Raw genomic sequence first — 18,914 nt, forward strand, 5'->3', positions numbered from 1 at the left:
AACCTGCAAATATTCAAACTGGCAGAAGAAACTGGACTTGATTTGGCCCCTAACACAGCCTGTAATTCCAGTAAAGAAGCAGAAGGAGGACATGCTTGTCTATTTGTTTTGCTGCTACATACGGTTTTTGGTTAGTTTTGTAGCTGCAAAGTTGATGGTGTGTTATTCGCCTTGATTTTATCTGGTGTCCATCTCCATTGCACTGAGGTCGGGCTGTACCCTTTAATACATTTTTAAAACTTTAATGAGTTTGTTTAAAAAGCTTCTTGTTACTAAGTATCTCAGATTTTGCTCAGTATCTCAATTGAGAATTAGCTCTTTGCATTACCTCTGCAACTGGAAAAAAAAACACCTGTAAAAATTGGATTTGGGGAAATTCTTGTTGCCACTGCACCACATGGTACAATGCCACTATTTCTGCCTTCAGATGTAAATGCTTGTGCAAATGCTGCTATTCAATTAAACTGTAGTACAATTCGTTGAAGTTTAGCCAAAGAAAGCCTGTGAATTGAAACACTTAAACGATACATTAGGATTTAGTTACAGACTTTGCATTTGCTTTCTCAACCAAATGTAAAACAATTGTTTAGCGGCCCATAGGAGAGAAGATTTTACTTGGGTTTTGTTTGAGCGTCAGTGTTAACGATCAGTGCTCAAGCGTTTTAGATTTCAATCTTAAATTAGCAATTTAAAGACAACAAAGAATGATTTTCATGCTTGTCAGTTCTGATTAATGTAACATTAACCCCTAGAGAACAGTATATTGCTCCAGTACTTCATTTCAACTTGCAAGAGACCAGTCCTGCGAAACAATGAAAGATTGTTTTTGGGCTTTTAATTTTTTGTTTTTAACTTGAAATGTACAGATAACACTATTGCTGTTATCACGGGTTTTTTTTATTGTGGGTCTTATGGTTGTTATCTTCTAAGGTATGCGACAACGAGAGATTTCCTAAATCACACCTCTACCAAGTTAATACTATTTCGTTGTTTCCTACAGATCCCGGTGCTGATTTTGTCGCTCTCGTGTGGATCTCGAGTAGCCCCAGCTTGCTACCTGCTGATCTGAGCTTTCGAGGGCAAAAACTTCTGGCAGCATGCACAGGAAATTTTTATGTCTCTCCCCTGCTGACTAAATTACAGAGAGGAAACAAAGCCAGAATGCAAAGTGGCACATAAAATAAGGACAGTTTTGCTGGAAAAGCAGTTGCTTTTTGATAATTACCTGTAAACCCAAAATTTGTTGTCATTTTCCTGCCTGTAGAGCAGCAGTTTAAATGGTTGCTTTTAGTTATCTACAATTCAGAGATGGTGAAACAAGCACATGAAGAGGATGATGGAGATAAAGAAAGACCAGGAAATAACGAATTTGCCGTCGGGGTGGATTAGGGTGTAAATGGGGGCCCTGTGGTTCCCCTGGTCCCTTTCCCACTTCTGTAGCATCAGACAAAAACCCTGCCCGTATGAGACAGCAAGAGATCTGCCATTGACACAGCTACAGCCCTCCCAAGTAAACCAATGGAAACCTGGTGACATATTTGCAGTGTGATCAGTCAATTCTCTGCCAGACCTTGCTCCTCATGCATGCTTAAACGAGGGCTTTGGAGCAGGAGAAAGCAGTTGCAGTAGAAGAAAGAAAGAGAGAAAGAAAGAGAGAGAGAGAAAGAAAGAAAGAAAGAAAGAAAGAAAGAAAGAAAGAAAGAAAGAAAGAAAGAAAGAAAGAAAGCCCAAGAAAGTTTCAGCTTCCTAGTTTCAACAATTAAACAGTTTTGTATACAATGTCACCAGACTTTAAAATAATTCAAATGTGTCATGGCTGAGATAACTCTTACCTAGAAACCCCTCTGTGGGAGAAATAAAGACCATAAGACCTTACCGAGACACAGAAAAAAAAAAAGGTTTATTCCACCCCAGCTCTTTATATCTACTTGTGCATTTCCAGAGGCTTAGACGACATTTTGTTTTGCTTCCCTTCTGTTGCTGCCTAAACACTGGGGGCAGAGAGCCAACAGCTGTCTCACATGAGCCCATCACACAGCGAAGAATGCAGCGTGCACTCTTTGTGCTTACACTATTTCCTTTGACTCCAGTGGGAGCCTGAGGATCTGCAAGAACTAAAAACCTGGGCTTGAAGGATGATTTATGTTTCATATATTTATTTTCCCTTGGTATTTGTGTATTTGGAAACATTCACAGGTTTGGATGGGAGATCAGTGTATACTCACATACATGTCCATGTTTGTCTTCCACAAGATGACAGACTGACAGCAGCATCCTGCTCCTTTTGGCATGGTAAAACGCATAGCAAGAGGAAGTTCCTACAGTGAAAATACTGCATTTAAATAGATGATATAGACACACGGGATAGGAGAGGAAGTGTATGATATTAATTTATTGTATTTGTCACACTTCTTGGATTGCTTCACCTGCATAAGGTTAAGCACCAGCAAGTTCTTCTGGGTGACTGCTGGCTTACCAAACCTTGAGGTGTCTTTCAGAAAGCCCTTACATAAAGAAGAAAGAAAAATAATGAACATCTGGAAACATGGTGGAAAACCATTGATGTTTTCTCAGAGGGTGGAAGTTCCCTCCCCAGATGAAAGGGAGGGGCCAGGAAAGCAGAGTGAAGGCTGGACTTCCCTATGGAAGGAGCTCAGAAATCACCCTCTTTGCTCACCCAAGCCCTGGCTGTGAAGGAGAGGAGGGAAGGGGAAGGGTGGCCAGATCCAGGAGCAGGGGTGCTCCCTCAGCCCCCAGGGTAAGCCCTGGCTGTAATGTCTGCTCCCACTGTTATGTACATGAAGGCACACTTCTTCCTTCCTGTAACATCTTTTTTTATAATACATACCTGATGCTATTTTAATAATTTACATTTATATTTCACTTTTTGTAAACTTTTTAGAGGCTTCTCTTTCCTCCACTTTTTGATGCTTACAGGAAAAAATGTAAAAAGAAAGCATTGGCTTTTGAGCCTAACCTAGGATTATGACAACTTCTAGTTATCCAGTGCTGACATTTAGCACAGTTTACTCCACAGTCACCCCATGCAGTTGCGGCAAAGTTTCGTAAAAGCTGCAATTACAAAACAGATGTGACACCAGTTTACGTAGAGCAGGAGGTGATGTAATTTCTGTGGTTCTACTGCCAAGATAATCATGAACCAGGACTCGCTTCAGACTTAGTTGTGCTTTTTGTGGGCTGTGAGAAGTTCAAGCTGTCTCTTTAAGAAACAACAGTAGAAAACCCAGTTCTGAAAAAAATTCACCTAATATGGGCAAAACTACCTCCTTAGTGTACTAGAGCCTGAAGCAATTCAAGGAAATGTCTTTCCTGTTTGTTTACTTCAAACCCTCAACAACCGTGTGGACTTACTGACTGCGTCATTTCTCTGGCTTTTGGGGGATTTTTTGTGCCCCACCACACAAGTGAGCCTTATATGAAATAAAGGTGAAAAAATAATGCAATAAAATGGGAGAACAAGATTGTGAAATCACTGCTTGTTGCAAAGGGCATTTGGCAGGCATGGCTTTAGAAACCACTCTGAATTTTTAAAATTGGTGAGATTTCAAAGCCATCTTTCTGACTTCCCAGGCTTTTCACCACAATTAATCTTTTTAGTAAGCCTCTCCTTGGAGCATACACTGTCCTGGCAATACAGCACTGAACCAGGTCCTCCTATACAGCTCAAGAGCTCTCTTTCAAACATCTTTTTGTGTTGGGGAGTGCTTATTCTCACGGGCAGAATGCTCATCACTAACACAGAACTGTTATCTCACCATTGTGTCCAGCAGGGACTGGGGACTCACAGTCATGGATGCTGCTACAGCAGGATGAAAGCACTTAGAGCCTTCATCCACTGAGGCATTTAGAGCAAACCAGAAGCAAGGGAAATAAACATCCGTACAGACAGGGATGTAGGAAGAAAGATGGAGAAAATAACGCTGCTCTTGCATCTCAGCTAGGCTCATAAGTCCTTGGGTACGTCAGCAGCAACCTCATGCAAGCGGCAGCAGAAGGGAAGTTGTTGATAGTGTTCACCACAATGCCACAGGCATGTCCTGTTCTAATTATAGATGCTGTGGTGACTTGGGCATGACACAAGGGACATCACATGGACTGGCCAGACTGCTTCTGTGCAGCAAATTGCAATGTCCAGGCCTTAAATGGTGTGGTCACTGGTGATAAGAACTGGGGCTTTCCAGTGGTGACTGCTGTAGGTAGTTTGTGGTCAGCAGGATGGCGACTACAGCAAAGAGCTTTCAAATTGTCATTTAAAGCAAAAGGTAAAACCAGCAGGAGTCTGTGAGCATTTGCAAAGGCATCCAGACTGTTGGAAAACAAGGAAGGAAAACAAGGGAGTCACTGAGGCTGCAGAAAATGTCAATTTTTACCAATGTCCTCAGTTAACAGAGCTATTTTTAAAACTAAAAAAGCCCCTGTGATTCTTTTTTTACCACAATTTTGTTAAACACTGACCAACATTTTTCAGGAAATCCAGACTTTGCTTTCATTTGGTTATAAACTAACCTCTAAAGGTCCACAGATACCACTGCTACTCCTGGGTAAATAAGCCCCAGGGCCAGATATGTACAGGCTGCTCTGGGACAGCTTAAGCAGAGGTTTTGCTCTCACTTCATGGAGAAAGGATGCTGTCTTTCTGGTGTGTTTTCATTTGGAGCTCTCACAACATCTCATGATTCAGATGTCTTGGATGACAGCATGTGTGAGAAAGTTGAATAACCCCAAGCATTGCTGGGTGAGGCTGGACAAAGACAGGTTTGGACCTAGCTGGTCCAGATGAGAGGTTAATCTGGAGAAAAGGCAGCTCCTCATCCTCACTACAAGTGGCAATTGCACTGCATTGAATTGGCCTCAATTTAAGAATTTTGTATGGGATTTTCCTACTTGTGCCATACCCACTTTATTATTGGGAGAGAATGGAGATAAAGGAATTATGTAGTAAAAGGAATCATGCCACCTATTTAATAGAATGGATGATTTAAGGACCCTTTTTAAAACTTTCTTTACCCAGGACAACTCGTGCACAGCTTCCTCTCCCTCTCTGAAGAAGTAGAAGGTATGGGATGCTGCATGCCTTCCACAGAGAACTGTCAGAGTCTCCAAGCTGCTCTGTAAAGGATGGAGGAAGATATACATCATGCTGCTGTCTGCAACCACATGTGGGGGAAAACAGCTGGGGAAAACTAAAACACGGACTCTGTGCCTCAGCCTGCAAGATCCCAAGGGCAATATGGAGCTTTTTTAAAGGTTTAGTGAGGCAATCAAGGACTGGGGCAAAAATGTGTTTGGGTCCTGTGTACAAACATCAGGGTGTGCTGGATCTGAGGGTACCTGAGGACAAGAAGCAGGAAACAACTCCACTCACAGTGGCTCTGGAGGAAACAGCTGGAAAGGGAAGCAGGCAGGACTATGTGGAGTGTCTTTTGGCACCAACACAGCCCTCCTTTACTGTGTCGTGTTCAAGCCTACTCTTGTTTGGGGGACTGGAGTCTGGGCTTCATGGGCTGAAGCTGGCAGCCTGAAAAGCAGAGCCTTGAATGTTACATTCCCTGAACAAGTGGAATGGAGCCTTTGAAAGTCCTCGGGCTCATGCAATCCATCATCCAAGATGGATAAGGCAGTAAACGTAATGATGATCCTCTCCACTTAATACACAGGAAAGCAGATGGCTGAGGGAGAGAAATTACTTATTCTAAGTCACTACAGGGAGTGCAGCCCCATTTCCCAAGCTGAATTAGCAGGTAAGTGAGTGTCTCCTGGGGGAAAAGAGTTTTCACAGCAGGGGCACCTGCTCATTAGGAAGGAACCAGACCTTTATTTATTTTTCTTCCTCACTGGTTTCATGCATTGAATTTTGATCTTCTGGCAACTCGGTGATTTCTTGTTTATACTGTACTAATTTTGAGGGAAGGTATTTTGCTGACATTCATACAATATAAATGTTTCTCATGTCAAATCCATAGAAAAGTTTTGAAGTTGCTATTTTGTGGTTATAATTGGGCTCCCTTCTCAGTTCGTGCAGGACTGTAATGCATTAACCAGGTGCGATTGCTGGTTTTGCAATCAAAAGCACAAGGTATTGATTTTCCAGATTAAATATCTAAATAAAAGAGGTCACATTGAGGCTTCAAAACTTCAGGCAAGGTAACATACACTAAGAGCTGCGAGCAAAACGGGACTGAAAAAATGTTGATGAGTCAAGTATCTGTTCCTGTACTCCACTTACCTCACTATCTATAAATCAGCTGTAAGAGGAAATAACTTCTTCCAGAGGATTGTATGGTCATACAGGTGATGTATGTCCCTTCTCCAGCCTGTAAGCTGTTGCCATCAGGAGAGGGCTATACCTCAGACACACTGGTGCTGGAGAGAGAATGTAAATAGATCTGAGGATTAAATTATCTCTGGCTCTGCACGGCTGGAAATGAAACTGCTTCTCCACGTCACTGTTAGAATAAGCAATGCTGCCACTGTAGTTTACTTTCTCTGCTTGGGAATTTGAGCAATTGGCAAGGGTCTCTACACCGCAGGTGACATCATTGGTGTTTTTCCTTGTCACACAGCTACAAAAGACCCAGGACACTGTCCTAAAAGAGAGCGGTAGTGGCTTAAGCTGACAATACTTGGGAGCAGAGTGGGTTTTTTGGCTTCCTTCCTGAGCCAGACCTTGCTACCAAAATGTCACCTGACCTATCAGTTCCTTGCTCTCATGTGTACAGACTACTTTCTGCTAACTTTGATGTGTTTATACTCAGGAGGGTGCATCCGCCGTGCTTGCGGGCTGTGACAAACAGCTGGCCATGGGACACTCTCCTGTGGGCTGTGACAAACAGCTGGCCATGGGACACCCTCGTGTGGGCTGTGACAAACAGCTGGCCATGGGACACTCTCCTGGGGGCTGTGACAAAAAGCTGGCCATGGGACACTCTCCTGTGGGCTGTGACAAACAGCTGGCCATGGGACACCCTCCTATGGGCTGTGACAAACAGCTGGCCATGGGACACTCTCCTGGGGGCTGTGACAAACAGCTGGCCATGGGACACCCTCCTATGGGCTGTGACAAACAGCTGGCCATGGGACACCCTCGTGTGGGCTGTGACAAACAGCTGGCCATGGGACACTGTCCTCTAGTGGGTGGATGTGGGAGAGCCCGGGCGCGCTGCAGCGCTCCAGCCCTGCTGGAACCCGGGGTAAGAGTCACAGCTGAACGTGGTCAGTGCCGCACAAAGCTCCGAGTGTCCCGGCAGTCACCGCAGTGGGGACCCTGAAGGCTCAGGGACCCTGAGAGGGAGCTCTCCCGTCCTCTACCATTTGTGCAGACTGCATGTTTGAACTAAATGACTGCTGTTTTTTTAAAGGCGTTTGTACATTGAATAGACGACATGAATACACAGATTAGGTCGATTCCTCCCCACCTTTGCTCCCAAATTGTGAGAAACTCTTTGCATGTGCCTTTCTTCACTCGCAGAAGAGATCACCGTGTGTGGGGCAAGATGAGTTTCTCGTGGAGGAGCAGCCAACACCAAAGTGGTCAGAGCAGCATCGAAGAGCTGGGGTGGAGGATGCAGATTCCTCTGCCTGCTTGCTCATTTCCACCCATGCAGAGTTCTGCAACATTCACACATTTGTCCACAGACAGCTGAAGTGGCCTTTAGGATCACTTTGGTGGCCAGTAATCCTGCTGTCCTGGTTTTCTGGAGCTGTCTGCAGCATGGCAGAGCTCACCTATGGCTTCAGCAAAACCTTGTCATAGCTGGCCCTGGGTTTGAGAAAATGCTTCAGTTTGCAGGGATTTGGAGACCGCTGAGAGCTTTCATCCTGCATGAAAGACACACTTCCAAGAAGTCAGGCCTTCTCTAATGTATATGAAGAGCAGTGTGTATGTGTGTGCAAAGCATAAGCGTGTTAGAAAACTTCCTGAACACGTGCACCAGCTAGGCACACTTCTGCAAGAGGAGGAAGGATGGGCAAACACAAGGGTACCAGATCAGGGGATTGGCAGCACTTGGGACTGGCAGGAGGACTCGGTTGCAGGACCTGTGTGGGACAGAAATCAATCAGACAACCGTGGCTTCTTCCCTCTCATTGTTCAGTAATTTTTAAGACTAGACATTTCAGTAACTGACCTTCAAAACCATTGAAAAGCCTAAGAAAACTTACAGTTTAAAATTTTGCCATAAGAGGGCAGTCTGAGATAACCACATGAGCAAGTTACCTTGCAAGGACTAGAGTTTTTATTCTTAAAAAAAAAAAAAAAAAAGGAAGACTGATATGAATTAAATTAATGACTTGTCTCAAGCTGAAGTCTTATATTAAACTTCTTGCAAATGGTGACATAGAATGAGTATAAAAGGAAGCTTTTGCAGTAAACACAATTTTCTCTTTTCCTGGAAGAGACGTAAAATGTCGTCTGAGTCCTGAGCTCCGGAGTCAAGGGGATGAGATTTCCTCTCTGAACAGCTGCATTCTCCTACTAGGAGTACAGGTTTTGAATTTTCCTTTCAGTGGAAAAACTATGTGGTCTAACGTGGGAAGTAAATCATGGCAGCACATGCTCATGGTGAAAGAGCAGAGTAATTGCAAGACAGGGATGGGGCACTATAGCATCTTTAGAAAAGTGTTTATGAGGGGCTCTGAGGTCTTGCTGTTGAGAAGGCTAGGTCCTGCCAAAAGGAGACTGGCAGCCGTGACCCTCCTAGTTCCTGCTGAGTTTCTCCCAGTGCACATAATCTCTAATGTTGAAAATGCCAGCATGGTACAGGACTTCGAAAGGTTGCCTGCTGCTAGTCTGATTGCTGGGGTCTACAAGACAAAATCTCATCCTCTTTAAGCCCCAGCTTATCTTTCTGTGGTTCTGGGCAAGGCACTTGTGTCCCCTGAGCATAAGCCCCTGATGAATGGAGGCAGGATACTTCCCACAGCGTAGTTCAAAGACTGCCTCTTGCAGAGCGCCTTAAAATGCTGCCAGCACTGCTCTTCCATGTCAGATGTACAATGCACTGGCATTCCAGACCTTGGTTGCTGTTGTTGGCCACTCCCTGGCACAAAAAGTGGAGGAAAAGAGGATTAGAACTGCAGTAGCTGCTGCCTCTCAAGGTACTGCTGAAGGACTAGTGAGGCAGTGGCAGACAGGACAAGTCCAAGTCTGACTGCAAGCACCTCAGGTTCAGAGCTGGGAGAGCTAGTGAGATGCCACCTCTTCTTCCTTCCTCTGCCTGAGCATCATGGTGGCTCAAAGCAAGTGCAAAACATCTTTTGTTAAAACATCCTTTTGCTGTGCTCTTTGCCCAATACATTTTACACTTTATTAGCTCAGGCAAATTAATTTGCTTCGTGGTGCAGCTCAAGGGCAGCTGTTCAGTCAATAAAAAAACTTTATAAGAGAGCAAATGTTGTTTATGCCCTAGTACCACCCTGCAAAGCAAAACCAATCAAATTTGGCCCTTCCTACAAGAAGAACCATGAAGGGAGGCAAACACCAGAGAGGGCTGGTGGCAGTGTGATGCTGGAGCACAGAAGCAGGCTGCATTCGAACCACAGCAGCATTCAAGGGTCGGAGATTGAATCCCTGGCCTTCAGACACAGGGTGTGAATTGCACTCCAGTGTCCTTGGCAGACCCCCGCTGTCCCTCTCCTGCAGTGATGAGGTGACATAACTTGTCTTCTGGTAATACACCATTCTTGTTCTGAGCTCAATCTGTCTAGTATAGATCAACCTAGAACTAATTTTGTCTGAAATGAAGTACTGGTTTGTATGGGAATGGGCAAAGTTACAGCAAACTACAACTGGACTCAGCCTTAGATTTGGGATGCAAAATTAGCTCTGATTTGATTTCAGTAGTTCCAGTTCAAGTTGTTTGCTGTGCATTTTTCAATGTTGTTCTTGAAGAGTAGAAATAAAAAGTATATAAAATATTTTCTAGTCCCTCTTCAGATCTGCTTTCACCATAGCATATAATGCACAGCATAAGTAAAAAGTAAAACACCAGATAGTTAGAAATAACAGCCTGTGGGAGGAAGGAATTGGAAACTCCCCAGGATATTCCAATCCCAGTAATCTGAAAAGAAGTCCCACATGGATTTCATGGATGTGCAAAGAAAGAAAGAAAGAGTGAAAGAAGACTTTCTTTTTAACTCAAGTTTGCAACGTGTAATAGTTAATAAAACTGCTCCTGGGAAAATCTACAGTAAATCAATACACACCCTATCTCACTGTAATTACTGTGTTAAATACAATTAAGTGCTTAACTAGTAGTTAGAAATAGAGATGATCTTGCTTTTTATGAGTAGGAGACAGATCTTTAATGAAAGTGATCCTTTGCCATTTCTGTTCACAACTGAGGGAACAGGCAAATAGCTTCACAGTCCAGAGAGAGTTTGCAGTTTACTGTAAATGCACATAGGCTTCATAGGAGCAAAGTGAAATCCTCAGCTGTATATGGGCAGATTCCTTAAATCAGTGCAGTCATCCTCAGAGAAGTAAAAAATGGACCTGTCATCTCTGAGGAGTTAGTCCACTGCTGTGCTCCCATGGGAAAGGGAAAGGCAATTTTCCCAACAGAAGGAATTGCTCCGTAATGTGAGAGGTCATTGAAATGCAAGTAACAAACCAAAACAGATGAAATATGTGCAAAGTAAATAGATCAAAGACATTGAGATAATTAATTATTGGCGGTCTAGTTCTCAGAGAAAGAAGATTCATTCACAAAGACGCCACTGTACCCGACACTTCCCAATATTGGTGTCTGCAGCACGCATTTACTGATGTTTGTTAATGAGTAAAGACAGAATTATTATGCCAGATAACTGTCTGCCCTAAAAGTTTATGTTCTGTTACCATAATGCCTTGGCCTACAAATAATCTCCACTACATTCATAACATTTTAGTTTAAGAAAAAGTGCCAAGTCCATTTTTGTGCTTACTAATGTGGAAGTTTTGATCTCTATATGCTAATAATTCGTGAGTTTACACAGCCATTTCAAAAGAAAACTCAATGGTGTTTTGAACTCAAATTCTCTTAATTCTTACTGCCTGGGTACCCATCTTTTTAATCCCATTAGCACAGCAGGAATATTTCTGCTGCAAGGACAGCAAGTGTGGAAAGGATGAAGTCCTTTCAGCCAGTCCTAGTTCTGGCTCTTTGGCTGCCCACACACTAAGATGACTCTCTTTCCCTGAGGAGTTACTGGAAAGATAAAAAGTGGACTGAATTATCTTTTGTGCTGCACACCCTGGTCTGATGGTCTTGAAGACAAAGCAAAGCTTGTGGCTACAGGGCTATTTCAGCAAGGACTGTGATATGAGCCAGGTGTGAGCAGTAAATGGTAGCTGCTCTTAGTCTGTCAACCCAAAAATTCAGCAGGTGGGAGGATTTGCTGGGAGCAGGCAGTAAGCTGGAAGGCACCATGAGTACGGAGAGAAAGATGCTGATTGCTACCCAGGTGTGGCACCTACCTTCTGCAGAACACACCAAGAGCCTGTTTTAGTTGTTTGGTTTCTCTCTTTGAAGAGTAACATTTGAAGCATCCCAGGGAAGCGGTTTGTTTCTCAGAGTTTTTCTGAGACATGCTGTTCATCCCACCCATTCCCATCACTCTTTCTGTCATGACCTTCAGCCTCTGATTTTTACTCCTTTAACTGAAGGCACAGGGTTGGAGGTACAGACCCTGCAATTTCTACCACTCCTGAAAAGAAGGCAACATGCTTTCCTGAGGAGAGGACTGTCATAGCACAAAGGAGTAAGGCCACGGTGGAGAGGTCAGGGCAGGTGATAGGAAAGGTCTCTCATGTCTGTAAGTGTTAGCAATTTGGGACTTTCAGCATCCCAGCTTTAGTTCTACATCCTCTAGAACTTTGACTCCACTTAGGTGGGACCTTGGTCTTGTGCAGCTGCCTGGAAGATGCATGGTGCCATATCCTGGGATTTCACCCACTCACACAGCATCTGTGAGCCCATCAAGGGACAGATTCCACCAGCTGTGGCAGGAGCAGTGTTATGGGACAATAATGGAGTGGGGGGACAACAGTCATGTTCCCCAAATGCCTGGGGAACAGGACTGGGAGAGAGGCCTGGGGCATTAAAGAGGCTTGGAGAAGGGAGAGTGACAGGCAGGACCTGAAGGAGGAGAAGTGGACTTATCTAGAGAGAAGGAAAGTTCTGATGTGGCTGCACGAGCTGGGAGGGCTCTGGGAAAAGTGGGGGTGCACAATACAGTGTTCCAGTTGGCTGTGAACAAGACTGGGATGATACCTTGAGGAAAATGGAGGTGCATGTGAGGGGCAAAATTGTGCTTTGCAGCACGCGGGATGCAGTGTTGGGACGAAGTAATCTTTCCTCACCCTCTCTTTTCTTTTTTTGTTTCCAATAAACGTCAGCTGTCACCTGAATGGATGCATGTTTGTATGGATGGATACATAATCAACAAGGGGTGGCTGCTTCATCCCCTTCCAGATTACCCCCCCTACAATTATATCTCAACTGACCATGTTCAGACCAGATGGGCTTTCAAGTCTAAAAATTTGTCACTGATTCTCTCTCCCTTTTAACAGCATCTCAGTAACTATAAAAAGAATGTGGATAAAGAACTCTATATGAACATGGGGGATGCAGCACATCAGTTGTGTGCCTTTGGGCTTCATATCTGGCAAAGACCCCACCACTGTCAGTATACAACCACACCTGCAGCTTTAACACTCTCCCAGAATAGTGTTCTCCCACCAAGTTAACAGAACCTAAGCAAAGGGATTTAAGGAGCAGCAAGCAAGTGATAGGGGACAAGTGTGAAGGCTTAGTTTACTTTGTTTAACATAGACCTTTAAATTTAGCCCTCACAAATATAATACGGCCTTTTCTTTATTTATCTATGCAGCCATGGGGCAGAAAGGGCAGAGGAGCTTAAAAGACTTATTCATGCAAACAGGGTTGCTCTGCTAAGTCCTCTATTTACATCCTGCGAATGTGTTTCATTCACATTAATGCAACATAAAGGAAAATGGATGCAAATTCCATCTCTGTGGAAGTACAGAGGCTGGCAGTGCAAACAGAGGCCAGTAATATTGCTATTTTCCCTTCCACTAAATGGGAAACTCATCTACACAAAAGGGCTGAGTGCGTTTTCTAAGCCATCCCAAAGAGAACAAAATTTGCTCATGTTCTGTGGCTCAGGGTCTGCTATAAAAATTCTCTGTCATATTCCTGCCGCTTCTATTTCAAGCAGAATGATTTCCCAGCTAAGAGAAAAATAGTTTGAGACATTATTAGCATTTTTCAAGAATTCCTGCTCCCAGTCTCTTGCTCATGCCAGCCAAATTCGTTTTGCTGAACTTTGGCACAGTTTATGCAAAATATTTCCAGGCAGACTTCTGGGCTATAGATTGGTGAAACCTGGGTACAAGCACTGAAAAATAGCAAAAACATAAATCGTCTTTGCAAGGTGCATCTCTGAAGTTGTTTGCCTGTATCCATGAGCCTCTCTTCTATACCAGAAACAAACTGGGTTTTAAAGAAAAGAAGAATTAAAAGTCAAGGCCGAAATAGCTTCTTTGCCTCCAGAAGCCTGTGGCAGAACTGGGAGAGGAGTGCTGCGTGTCAGGGTGTCACCTATTCTCAGGGGTGCTCCAGCAGCTGGAAGTGCTGTGGGAACCCTGCCCTAGGATCATGGCCAGCTCTCACCAGCCCCTCCAGCACCTGGGATCGTTCAGCAAATTCTTATGGAGCTGTGACAGCCTCTTAGCTGCTCTTGCAGGTGCATTTGGTGCCATGCAGAAGCCCAGAGCAACGTGCCCCAGTCCTGCTCAGCCACTGTCACTATGGATTCTTGAGCCAGGACTCCGAGCAGTGCCTCGGGTGCCATTGTGGGAGGACAAATCAGTAAAACCTTTGCTGCTTCTGCATCCTGTCCAACACCAGCACATCTTTCTCTCCAGCTCCAGAACAGAGAAAAATACTCAGTTAACAGCCTTTCAATCCTACTGGGTGATGATTCCTGAAATAACAGGTTTCCCACCCCTCCTTGCCTGGAGTAGGGTTTTTTTGTGAAGTCTAGACAACATATGGGATAACCTGCACTATGGGAACACCTATTTAAAGAGATACTTTTTTTAGCTGTTTCTTTTCATAGCCAAAGTGCTCAGAGAAAGTCCAAGAGTGATTCTCAGGCATCTTTGAGCTGCTGTAGGAGAATCATGAGTCAGACAGTCGGGGTGGCAGAGGATCAGTTTTATCTGGCTCACAGATTTACAGTCACTCTTTCCAGGAACACATTACTAACTAGTCTGGTTCAAAAAGTTCATTTCTGTGTGCAGCCATCATTGCTTTCCAGCTCATTTTCTGATTTCTGTCCTGGCTTGAATATTTAAAAGAAGGATGCATGCCAAGAAGTCACTGGTGGAAAGCTGCAGCCTTCCTGCTTGTCTCTCAAGGCCTACCAAAGCACCAGACCAGAATACATGTTTTTTCTACTGCACTAAACATTTTGAATGTATGCTAAAAATGTTAATGCATTGTTGAAGGGCTTGGAATTTTTCCTTCAGGTGTGATGCCTTTAGGCCATTTGTGCTTCACAAACGATTGCAGGTAAGGGCTTGTTACACTGCCAGAAACATGCACTTACTGAAAAGTTATTCACTGTCCTGTTATAGTCAATAAGAGAGCTCAGCAGTCACTCAGCTTTAACATTCCCCACTTTTTCCTCAAAAGCTTTGCTCTGGAGCCAAGGCTGCCATGGGACTGAGGCAAGAGTTCCATCTTTCCTTTGAGGAAGGCCCTAAATGGTTGCAAACACTCCAGGACCAGACTGGCCACTGTGGGCTCCTGCTAAAGCAGCCAGGGGATGTGCAGTGAGCAGGAGGTGATGGCAGCAACAGGAATGACCCCGAGGAGGAGAAGAGGGCACTGTAGGGCACCAGGAATAAAACCTCTGGAAATAAGGGATGGTGGGGGCAAGGCACCAGATTTTGCCCTCTCTCTGTGTACCAATATGATTTTGCTGTTAGGTCCTTGCTAGAGCTCCACAGTGCCACAGTTCAAAGCAGCAGGGAGGCTGCCCAGAAGGCTGGGGATGTTCCTGGGCAAAGGAAGGGCGGGTGTCCTGTCGGTGTCAAGTGTGGCATCTCTCACTCAGGGCTCTGGCAGGGAGCCATACATCTCAGACACAGCCTGCAGAGATCCAGTCAGTCCCTGGGGCCCAGTGGGACCATGGGCTGTTTCCCACCAGGAAAGGTTAGTGGCACAAGCCCTTGTGCTTGGAGAACAACTTTGCAGAAGTTGGCTATAAGTTGGCTGCTCAGCTAATACCCCAGTTGAGTGTCCACCTCAGGGTTCCCTGGGTGACTCTGTGCTTTCTTTCTGGCTAGCTTTGTCATCAGGTGTGACTATTTCATTCTGATTGCATATTATTAGTTAAAATAGTCCCATACTGGCTCACCTTTTCCTGAAGCCTCAATGAGCCAGCAGGCACAGTTCTCAGGAAGGTGCTGATCAACACCTATGGATAAGGGCTGGAGTTCTGCAGTATAGTTGAAACAACATCAGGTTTCATTTGGGTTTCTCAATTTCGATTTAACTTCGGGCAATTTGAAGCTGTTAAGGTGGCAAAGGGCACATTCCCAGGTAGCTGCACTCAACACAAAGGCACAGGTTTTCTTGCTGGATGTTGGCAGTATCTAGAGTTACAGTGCACAATCAGGGCCTCAAAGTTAATTAAAAAAATTCCATTTGCAAGGAGATGGCTCCATATGACTTTGCAGAAGGGAAGGACTTTGGGGGGGATCATGGGGCTGAGCTGTATCCCTGAACCATGCTGTGGGCCTCAGACCTCACTGAACTGGCTGGGGATGGTGCTCTCCTCTCCCAGCACTGTCCTCATCACCTTGCAGGACCCATATTTTGACTCCTGAACGCGTGGCTCAGCGTGGCCGGGCACTGATCCCAGCCTCTCCAGCAAGCAGAGCGTGTTGTTCCGCCTGTCTGCTTGCAGCTTTCGCCTTTCTTCTGTCCTCCTGCTATTCTATCACTACCATAAAATGCAGTTCTGACCTTTTTGTCCTCAGCAAGCTATTCATTTAAAATACAAATGCTGTCCTCAAACAGCAGTCATTAATATGAGGCAGCGAATTCTTTTCTTTGTTCTTTATTGTTAATTTCCCCCCATTGGGAAACTGGGTGGCAGGAGAACTGCATAGCTGCAGGAGCAACTTGCTAATTGCATACTTTCAAATTCTAATTTGTATGGGTTGGTTTGGTTAAAAAGGGGAAAAGAAACAAGGCAGGGGGTGATAAAAAAATGTCAAGGTTATAAACTCCACAGAGGCTCTCTAGCCTGGAATTTTTATTAATTCTTTAAATGTAAATTGCAGGCCCATGGCTGCACATCCATGCCTCCCGCAGAGTGCCAGGCAGTGTGGTGCAATTTGCCCTGCAGACTTTCAGTGCAGCAATCAACCCCAGCAACTGAGCTCTGCCCTCGGCTGCCCGGAGCGAGGCTGGTGCCAGCCAGGAGCCATTCCCAGCTTGGACATTGCTCCCAGCTGGCACCTGGCTGGCTGTGAGCAGGAGCCAGCCCCTGGCCCAAGTGGGGTTAGGTGCTGGTGGGGGCAAAAACATCTCTGCCTTTAGGGAGATGAAGTCTGGAGTGCGATCAAGTCAGCCGTGTGTTGGTGATGGTCTAAGGGAAGAGGTGAAAGAAGGTGCTCATCAAGGAGTGACCTTTTTTACTAAACCAAGAGATATAGCTGAAAAAAAAAAGGCAAGTCTCTAAGCACCCGTGCTGAGACTGCTGCTCAGAGATTCCCCAGCATGCATCCCCATACCTGCCAGTGAAAGTGCTTACTAAACATGAACTGCAAGCTTTCAGTGTTTTGTAATATGCCTGGATGATCTCTATTGGAAAAGAAAACAAGACTTACAGACATTCAGCTCTTTCAAGCCCTTGAATACCAGCTCCTGCTAGGTTATTTGAGGTAGTTGTTATTATTTTGAGTGCTTGTCTCTTTTGCCCACTTCCAGGTTTTTTGCCATATTTGATGTCTTCGTACAGATTCTTCCTTGCCGCCAACTAATGTTTGCCATTTCTCTTTGTAAAAGGACATTTTTAGATGCTCTTTTCTGAGAAGCTCACAGTGCCCATGCATGGTACTCATGCATAGCGGGGACATTTCTGCCTGCAGCAACCATCTCAGTTCCATTTGGATGTTACTGTAAATTCATCTCCTTTCCTGTCTCTTGTTTGGAGAAGCTCCCTGTGCTCACCCTCAGCACCCAAGAACCATGGCAGCTAGCAGCACCTGCTGCCTGCAGGGATGTTCCCCCAGCACGGCTGCTGCCCATGCAAGGGTGCCCCAAAATGTGTGCTGAACTGCTGTGAATGTGGGAGAAAAGCAGCCCTAAGGGCCCCCTGTGCTGCTCCTGTGTGAAGGATGTGACAGAAGCCAATGCCAGGAAGGACCTTCCCAGGGCCGAGAGGGTGGGAGGGACAGGCACGGCACAGGGATCTGGGATTCACTGTCACACCGAGCACAGAGGGCAGTGTATCAGCAACTAAACATACTGGAGGGCTCCAAGGCTGTGAATGCGAGGGAGGCAAAGTCAAGGAAAAATTTTATTAACTGTGTTATTTTGTGTCTGTTTGCTCAGAACAGTAGTTATCTCTGTTTGTTCATTCTCCCGTCACACATTGTAATACAGAGTCAAAATGGATTTTATTGTGTATCATTTCCATTAAAAAAAAATCTTTCCCAGTGTATGCTACAATAGGTCACTGTTATTATTTCCCTCTCTGCTTAATAAAGTTATCACGAATGCATGGCTGCATCAAGGGAAAAAAAAGCATGTGGAGGCAGCAGCTCTCTCAAAAATAACCTGTATTTAATTGACAAAGAAAAGGCCAGATTCATTGGCCAAGTCCCACAGCTCCAGTTGGGTTTGCAGTGGAAAGCACCATAACTGCAGCCTTGAGCAGCAGCAAAACCAACATCCAGTTGTTGTGTTGCAAATGTTGCATTGGCTGGGAACCGATACTTGAGGGTTGTTTCTCATTTTATAAAGGAACAGGAATCTCATTTTTTTTTAGTTTTGTGATGCTTAATATAATTGACCAATTGACCATTTCCTTAACAGTAAGAGAAAGGATGAATCAGTAATCTTTATGGCTTGTCACTAAAATAGTGTTTATTCAGTGAGTGGCAGTGGGAAAATTGCACTGGAAGTGGTACTTAGCAGCTTGTGAGTCATTAGGATAAACCCACTTGGTTACAGTGAGTGAGGTCTGCAACATCTCTGGTTTGCACAATGTGACCCTTACTGGCTCTCAGATGTCTGCACGCTCAGTGAGGGATCCCCCCCTGCCCCAAGCCTACAAGAAGTGGCCTTTGGTGGGCTCCAAAGCCACACTTCATGTTTTGTGACAGCTTTCACGTGTGCTGGAAAACAGAACCACAAAATGGTTTGGGGTAAGAAGGGACCTTAAAGATCATTTGGTTGCCATGACCAGGGACACTTCCCATTACACCAGGTTGCTCACAGTGCCATCCAACCTGGCCTTGAACACTTCCAGGTATGTTCAAGTGGGTGGATTCAAACCAGAGAGTCTGAAATGCCATATGTTACTGGTTGTCAGCAGGCTTATTCCATGGCAGCTAAGCTGTCACCAGCAGGCTGTGAGCTGGCACATGTTCCCTAGGACTGGGGTTCCTGCAGCCAGCCAGACAGTGGGTTCTGCCTCCACCCTGGAGCATCTGCTGCTTGACAGTGGCCTGCTGGCAGAGGGGATGGGCTGCAAAGCCTCTGTCAGGACTATGACCAGTGGGAGGTGTGGTGGTCTTACCATGTGAACACTGCTAGCCATGGAGGCCAAGCTTCATGCTGCTCCCAAGTAATATCAGGGAAGGAAAATAA

This window comes from Sturnus vulgaris, chromosome 5, assembly GCF_052056855.1.
Source record: "Sturnus vulgaris isolate bStuVul1 chromosome 5, bStuVul1.hap1, whole genome shotgun sequence".
Taxonomy (NCBI): Eukaryota; Metazoa; Chordata; class Aves; order Passeriformes; family Sturnidae; genus Sturnus; species Sturnus vulgaris.